We start from the raw sequence: 8,643 nt of genomic DNA, 5'->3' as shown, positions 1-8,643 counted from the left end.
CGAGGTTTTCCTTTCACTTTATCCTGGATTCTTGTCAGCAGCCCGATATGTTTTCCACTTAAATCTGGTGATCTGTCCGTTGTGACAACTTTACTCCACAGAAGCTTCATTCTCTAATGACAGCAGACGGTTATAAAAATCCTCTCTGGGTTTTTCCTTTCAGAGACTCCAGGGTCAAAAACACCTCCATTATCTCAAAACTGTTGTTAATCCTGCAGATTTAAAAAAAAAAATAGTAGATGAGCAGTGTCCTTTATTACTTTCATCCATTAAACCGTAACTTAAAGGACTCTCTGTTTTTTAGTTTTTTTTGCTAAATCTTCATCAATCAGTTCCACAAGGCGAGTCACAGTGCTGCGTGATAAACTGATGTTTTTCTAACTTAACTTGGCCCTCCGGACACAACAGACCTTCTCTGTTTTTACCATGTTTCTTTTAAAAAATCACCATAGCAGAAAGGCTTGCTAGTGTTGGATATTTTTTATCTAGACTGGTCCTATGGTTTTGATCTGCTCAGAGACGGGATTATAATGAAATTATGACCCGGTTCTGACTGGGTTAAACTGGGCCAGCAGCTCTGAGAGTCTCCCTGGGATTTCAATATCAGTCAAGGAATAGAGTTTAATCTGCTTGCCACATCACATAGAAAGGCTTTTGAAGCACGTCTCATATTTCCTAACGCATCAGAACCACATAAGATCCATTGAGATCACATTTAGTCATGCCCCCTCATACACTGACAGGTTGAACTCCCCTTCTGCAAAGGAGGAGTCTAGGACCCTATAAATGAGCAATGACACTGGACATCGGGGCTCTTCGGGGTCTGTGAACGCGTCACAGACCAGAGAGACCAGCACTGTGAATTGTAACCTTTTCTTGCCTTGATTTGAATATAATTGATAAAACTTAATTGACATTTCCTTGATTTATTGATAAAGAGAGTTGCCACTTCTGAGAGAGATTTGAGCCGGGGGGGAAAGACGTGGGCTGGAGGTGGTTTCCGGGTCCGGTGACCCACAGCCATCTCCCGTCTTTAACACTAGCATAGTTAGCAGTTAGCAAAGTGTACTCTTTGAAAACCGCAACAGTTTCTTGGCATAAAAACTGCCTTTGACTGGACCTCAGTGAAACAATATGTTGTTGTTCACCCCATTTTAAACACTTGACACTCACTGTACACTTTTCTTTGAAAAACACGTTTGTACAGACGAGTTCATAGGGCAAAGTAAAAATAAAAGCGTAGAAGAAGAAATTACTTCTTCTCCACTGTTAATTTGCCTGTAATACACGTCAGTGTCTGTAGTGTGCCTCTACTGGAGAAATGCTGGAACTACAGGTAAAATGACACCAGTTTTTTCCTATTAAATTCAGTTTTTTAAATATAATTTAAACCAGTGGCGATTTTAACCTCTTTTTGAGGGTGCTAAAGTACCCCTAAATTTTACCTCAGCACCCATGAAAAATAAAGTATTAAAAAAATATATATATATTTTTTTTTTTTAATTGTCCAATTTTTGGACAATTTCAGTGGGCCAATTAAAAATCCCAACAGGCCGTATATGTCCCGTGGGCCAGGGTTTGTTCCTTCCTGGGGCTGTATATGGCCCGTGGGCTGGGGTTTGTCCATGCCTGGTCTAGGGCCTGCTACAGAGAAGGTCCTGTTACCTCTGCGCTTAAGACGGGTTACTGGAACTGAGAGAAGCAACTGGTCTGCAGACCTCAGAGAACGCGGTGGGACATACGGCTGCTGCAGATCAGTGAGATAGGAGGGCCAGAACTGTTCAGTGATTTAAAAACGTACAAAAGGATTTTAAACTGGATTCGAAGGTGAACCAGTAACCAGTGCAGTGAGGCCAAAACTGGTGTAATGTGCTCTATTTTGCCTGTACTGGTTAAAACTTGGGCTGCAGCATTCTGGACCAGTTGTAGTCTGGCAATGGAGGTCTGACTGATACCAAACAGGAGTGAATTGCAGTAATCGAGCCTGGATGTTATGAATGCATGTATTACTGTCTCCAGGTTATTTTTCAATAATATGGGTTTCAGCTTAGACAGACGCCTCGGCTGGAAAAAACAGGATTTAACAATCATGTTTACATGACTGTTAAGTTTCAAGGAAGGGTTCATTATCACTCCCAAATTAGTGACTCTTTGTTTCTCTAACGGGGCTAGAGAGGAAAGGTCGAAGCAGTGGTTGACGATTGTGTAATTGGGAGGAAACAGCATGATTTAAGATTTCTTCTTGCTGAAACTTAAGAAATGTAAAGCCATCCAGTCCCTGTTGTCAGCCAGGCAGTCGAGCAGAGGTTGAACAGAGCATGTACCATTGTGTCTAAGGGGTAAGTAAATTTGACACATTTAACACACACCAAACATGTGGAAGAAGGTGCTCTGGTCAGATTAAACCAAAATCGAACTGTTTGGCCACAATGCAAAACGATATGTTTGGCGTAAAAGCAACACAGCTCATCACCCTGAACACACCATCCCCACTGTCAAACATGGTGGTGGCAGCATCATGGTTTGGGCCTGCTTTTCGTCAGCAGGGACAGGGAAGATGGTCAGAATTGATGGGAAGATGGATGGGGCCAAATACAGGACAATTCTGGAAGAAAACCTGTTTAAGTCTGCAAGAGACCTGAGACTGGGACGGAGATTTATCTTCCAACAAGACATTGATCCAAAACGTTGGTTACGTACTGTAACCCCAGATTCTATGAGTATAGGCGTAGCCCTTTAAGAGCTGTTGCTGGTGGGTTTTGTCCCGTCATGCAAAGCATCGCACTGAAAAGTTTAGTCCACGCCCACCTGTTGTGTGGGCCCCACCCGGTCCGTATAAATTACATTAAGAGCGGGTAATCGGCTCCCAAATAGGGTTAGGGTTAGCTTTTTCTTCAGCCATTTAGGAGCCAATGAGGCCCGACGCTTAAAGGGCTACGCTTATACTCATAGAATCTGGGATTACAGTACGTAACCAACGTTCTATTTCGTATAGGCTTCGCCGTTTAAGATCTGTCGCTGGTGGGTTAAGGGCGAAGCAGATGTCCTCGCCTCACTGGGTCCATTCGAACACCATATAAAGCGCCAGCTTGCCCAAAAAGTGTCTTGTCTCTCAACTATACATGTGCGTAATTGCTCGTTGCGTAATTACGTGTACCATGCACAGACGCGTGCTGCGTAGTTATGCATTCTGAGTGCATGAACGCCCCGGAAAAGTTCTCAACGGGGAAAAGGAAGAGGCTGAAAAAGGCCGTGAACCAAGCAGATCCACGGTTGATCAATATGAACAGATTAATAATAACAAGTGAACTGATTATTAATCAAATGAACTGATTGGTAACAATAGTCATGAACTGATTAGTGACAATAGAACAAGAACAATAGTCACAACTTGTGACTGATAACATCTCTCACTGTAAATGCATGCAGTCAAATGTGAGTTTAAACGAGATTCCATGAAACAACAATATTCATTCTGTTAAAACACTAAGGACAGAATGTGTCATGGAAGGAGTCGACACATCACGTAAATAAAAGCGAATAAATGAAAAGGGTGTTGACCACATGGCCACAGTGCAAATATCCTGCATTGTCATACCATTATGCAAAGCAGTCGAAGATGCATTACCCCTGGTCGAGTGCGCCCTGAGGTTGTCAGGAGGCTCTAAATCTGATGCTCTGTAGGCTTCAGAAATGGCCTCACACAGCCAGTGTGAAAGGCGCTGGGTGGATAACGGGCGACCTGCAGATGCATCTCTATAATGCACAAACAAATGTTGAGTCTGACGCATTGCGTCCGTGCGTGCTATGTAGCACGTCAACGCACGCACCGGACAGAGAATATGGAAAGATGCTTCTTCTTCTGATTTGTGGTGGGGAGGGAAAAAACCCTCCAACGATATCGCTCTCGATTTAAAATAGCTCGTTATGTTTTTAGGCATAAACGCTGGGTTAGGTCTCAGATCAGCTGAGCTGGCGTCAGCCTGAATTCTGAGACATGACGGAGTGACAGAGAGGGCAGATAAATCACTCACCCTCTTAGCAGATGTTAAAGCCAGCAGCAGGGCTGTTTTAAGAGACAAGACTTTAATTGGAACCTGACTCAGTGGCTCAAATGGAGCTTTGATCAGTGCTCGCAGAACCAGCGTTAAATCCCACTGTGGAGCTAGTGGGCGTGAAACAGGCCTGCGTCTCTGTACACCTTTTATAAAAACGCTTCATCAGCGGATGATTAAAAGCTGTTCTGTCCCCGAAACCTTCGTGACAGGAAGAGATGGCTGCAGTGTACGTTTTAATCGTGCTGAATGCCAGATTTCTGTCCATCAGCTGTTGCAGAAAGGACCTAGTGGACATGAAGTGGCCTCTACACCTTTCTCTGTACACCAGCGCTGAAAAGCTGTCCACTTTGATGTGTACAGCGCTGTGGTGGATGCAGCACGCGAGTCCTGGATTGTGCGCACTACATCTTGAAAGAGACCCATCCTCTCTAAGCGGGTCCACTCAGCAGCCAGACCCAAAGGTGCTGGCCTATTTCTGGGTAATTCCTGATGGCTCCTCCCACCTGGAGGAGAGCGTCCTCCCTCCACAGCAGTTTCCACGGGCGCCCCAATAACAGGCGTCATAGAATTGGGAACCATGGTGCGTTCACACGCTCGGGAGCCACCAAGAGAGCTGTTAGTCCCTCCTCCTGAACTCGGTTCAGAAACTCGTGATATCACAGGGAGTGGGGAGAATGCGTAAAGAAGCATTTTGGGCCATGGGCTGTGAGCAAACGCGTCCACCCCAGCGGTGGTTTGTCCCGCGGGCTCAGTGAGAACCATAGTTGACACTGAGCATTCTCTTGTGTTGCCAACAGATCCACAGCCGCTTTGCCAAATTTCTGCCACGTCTGAGCCATCAGGTCGGGGTGGAGGGTCCAGTCCCCGTGACACGGACCGCCCCTGGACATCACATCTGCCCCTTTCTTCAGAACACCGGGGATGTACACTGCTCTGATGGAGAGCAGATTTTGGTGTGCCCAACACAGCAACTGTCTCGCAATGTGTAACATTTGGGCTGAGCGCACACACCCCTGCCGGTTTATGTACGCAGCAGTAACCTTGTTGTCTGTGTGAATCAACACATGTTGATTCTGCAGTACAGAAGCAAAGTGTTGAATCACATTCAAAACCGTGCGACATTCCAGAACATTTATATGAGCTGTTGTGTGAGGTGGCCACAGCACCCCTACAGCTCGGGATAGGCATGTTCCCCCCCAACCTGACAGCGACGCGTCTGTGAAGACTGACTCAAGGTCTGCTGACAGGGACTCCCTCAGACAGAACCAGGGGGTTTCCCCAGTGTCGGAGGTCTGTTCTCACGGAGGGAGGTACAGCGATCATCCATCTCTTCTGCTTTATCAGATCCACACGCATACGATCAAAACATCTCTATAGGCATTGCATGTGGCGTAAGCCCAGCGGAACCACTGTGTGAGCTGACAACATCATTCCTAACAGCTTTGTGACGGAAATGGCTGTTACCACTCTGCCTGGTCTTACGTGGCGGAGCTCTGTGATAAACGAGCCCTCATGGTGATCGAGTTTAGCTCCACTCCCAGATTAACGATCGTCTGGGCCGGGAGAATAGAGCTTTTCTCCCAATTTATGGCTAAGCGCAGATTTAACAGGTGTGACGTCAGCCCCTAGGTCTGCGCTGCTGCTTCCTGTCTGGAATGAGTCAGCAGCAACAAATCGTCTAGGTAAAACAAAATTCTCATCCCTGTTCTGTGTAACGGTTGCAAAGCCGTCTCCACACACTTTGAGAACGTACGAGGCGCGAGGGAATAATCGAGCGGCAGCCTGTTGTACTGATACTGAATCCCTTGAAAGGAGAAGTGCAGGAACTTTCTGTGCTTTGGGGTGATCGGGATGTAGAAGTAGGCATCTTTCAGATTGATGGAGATGAATCAATCGTTTCACTGAACGTTGTCTACCAGCTGTCTGGTTGTCAACATGTGAAACTGTGTTGAAAAATTGACAAGTCCAAAATGGTTCATATCCCTCTGGTCCGTTTTGGGACCAGGAAGTAACGTGAGTAAAACCCTGTGTTTTCCTCTCTGTCTGGAACTCTGGAAATTACATCTTTTACCAGAAGTTTCCTGAACTTCTGTGTGTAGGGATAAGATATGGTTTGGTGATGACAGAACCGTCTTTAAAACTCTTCCAAATGGAAGAGCCTTGACGTCCTTTTCAGGGACACCACCAAGTCATTGGTTCAGGTATGTTGACGACACCTGGGTTAAAATCAAATCTCAGGAAGTCCAACATTTTACTGACCACATCAACTCTGTGGATAAATACATCAAGTTTACACGAGAAGATGTAAAAAATGGCAGGTTGGCTTTCTTGGACTGTGAGGTCTCAGTCTCTGATAGAGGACATTTGCAAACTGAGGTGTACCGCAAACCCACCCACACAGACCAGTATTTGCAGTTTGACTCCCATCACCCTTTGGAGCACAAGTTAGGAGTCATCAGGACTCTGTACCACAGAGCAGACAGCGTCCCCACTAGCTCAGGAGCCAGGCAGATGGAGAAATCCCACACAAGACAGGCTCTAGAGCAATGTGGATATCCTAACTGGGCCTTCCTGAAAGCAGATAAGAAACCCAAACTGGTTGATCCACTCTGAGAAGGTGCTATTTAAGAGACTGAGCTGAAAACAACACCTCAGACTGAGGAAGTCTCTTGGATGAGAGACGAAACATTTCTATATTTTTTGCTTTGTTTTGTTTGTTTGTTTGTTTTTTTGTTTTTTTTTTAATGTCCAGAGGACCAGATTGAACTTTTTGGATCTTAACAATAACTAAGACTCAATGATCCGATCTACACTATTATGGATCTAAAACAGACATGGGCAAACCCCGGCCCACGGGCTGTATATGGCTTGTTGGGCTTTTTAATTGGCCCGCCGAAATTGTCCAAAATTTTTACAATTAAAAAAAAAAAAAAAAAAAATATATATATATATATATTTTTTAATACTTTATTTTTCAGGGGTGCTGAGGTAAAATTTAGGGGTACTTTAGCACCCTCAAAAAGAGGTTAAAATCGCCACTGGTTCAAATTATATTTAAAAAACTGAATTTAATAGGAAAAAACTGGTGTCATTTTACCTGTAGTTCCAGCATTTCTCCAGTAGAGGCGCACTACAGACACTGACGTGTATTACAGGCAAGTGGAGAAGAAGTAATTTCTTCTTCTATGCTTTTATTTTTACTTTGCCCTATGATCTCGTCTGTAAAAATGAGTTTTTCAAAGAAAAGTGTACAGTGAGTGTCGAGTGTTTAAAATGGGGTGAACAACAACATATTGTTTCACTGTGGTCCAGTCAAAGGCAGTTTTTATGCCAAGAAACTGTCGCCGTTTCAAAGAGTACACTTTGCTAACTGCTAACTATGCTAACAAGCCTTTCTGCGATGGTGATTTTTTAAAAGAAACATGGTAAAAACAGAGAAGGTCTGTTGTGTCCGGAGGGCCAAGTTAAGTTAGAAAAAAATCAGTTTATCACGCAGCACTGTGACTCGCCTTGTGGAACTGATTGATCAGAGTCAGAGTTTCTTTATTGTCATTCGCACCTCATGTGGTACATGTGGTGGAGCGAAATTATGTACACAGGGTCCCAGTTACATCCAACAATAAAATGTATAAGAAAAACAATAATAACATCTAAGATATGAACTAAGAAAAACATCAACTAAAAATACACTAAGCACTCATAACATAAAAATGTTACGTTGAACATCAGCACAAACATGAACAGGAGTCTGTGTGAGCAGATGAGCACGCATGAACACATCAACATTGAAACAGATCAGCAGCAACATGAAACAGATCAGCAGCAACATTGAAACAGATCAGCAGCAACATGAAACAGATCAGCAGCAACATGATGTGATTTTTCACAGTGATTATTCTGGTTAGAGATTCATGAGTCTAACAGCCTCAGGGTAGAAGCTGTTCCTCAGTCTAGTGGTTCTACACTTAATGCTCCTTAACCTCCTTCCTGAGGGGAGCGGGGCAAAAAGTGTGTGTGCTGGGTGAGTGTGGTCCTTCATGATGCAGGTGGCCCTCTTCCTGTATCTGGAGGTGTAGATGTCTGTGATGGTGGGGAGACTGACTCCAACATCTTCTGTGCAGCCTTCACCACTCTCTGCAAAGCTTTTATTTCTGCAGCTGTGCAGCCTCCATGCCACACGTTGATGCTCGAGCACAGGATGCTCTCCACTGCACACCTGTAGAAGGAGGTGAGGACTGAGCTTCCAGACCAGCTCGTCTCAGCCGTCTGAGGAAGATTTAGCAAAATAAGCTAAAAGGCAGAGTCCTTTAAGTTACAGTTTACTGGATGAAAGTAATAAAGGACACTGCTCATCTCTTATTTTTATCTGCGGGATTAACAACAGTTTTGAGATAATGGAGGTGTTTTTGACCCTGGAGTCTCTGAAAGGAAAAACCCAGAGAGGATTTTTTATAACCGTCTGCTGTCATGAGAGAATGAAGCTTCTGTGGAGTAAAGTTGTCACAACGGACAGATCACCAGATTTAAGTGGAAAACAAATCGGGCTGCTGACAAGAATCCAGGATAAAGTGAAAGGAAAACCTCG

General features: G+C 44.5%; 1 protein-coding gene across 1 annotated transcript in view; it reads left to right on the top strand.

The window, feature by feature from the left end:
• ptar1 (protein prenyltransferase alpha subunit repeat containing 1) overlaps positions 1-8,643 on the top strand; it is a 109,392-nt gene that overhangs the window by 2,487 nt on the left and 98,262 nt on the right. The window lies entirely within an intron of this gene.

The sequence above is a fragment of the Nematolebias whitei genome, chromosome 8 (genome assembly GCF_014905685.2).
Source record: "Nematolebias whitei isolate Nwh7 chromosome 8, NemWhi1, whole genome shotgun sequence".
NCBI classification, from domain to species: domain Eukaryota; kingdom Metazoa; phylum Chordata; class Actinopteri; order Cyprinodontiformes; family Rivulidae; genus Nematolebias; species Nematolebias whitei.
The sequence above is the reverse complement of the archived record's forward strand: the minus strand, read 5'-3'. Positions and strand labels throughout refer to the sequence as shown.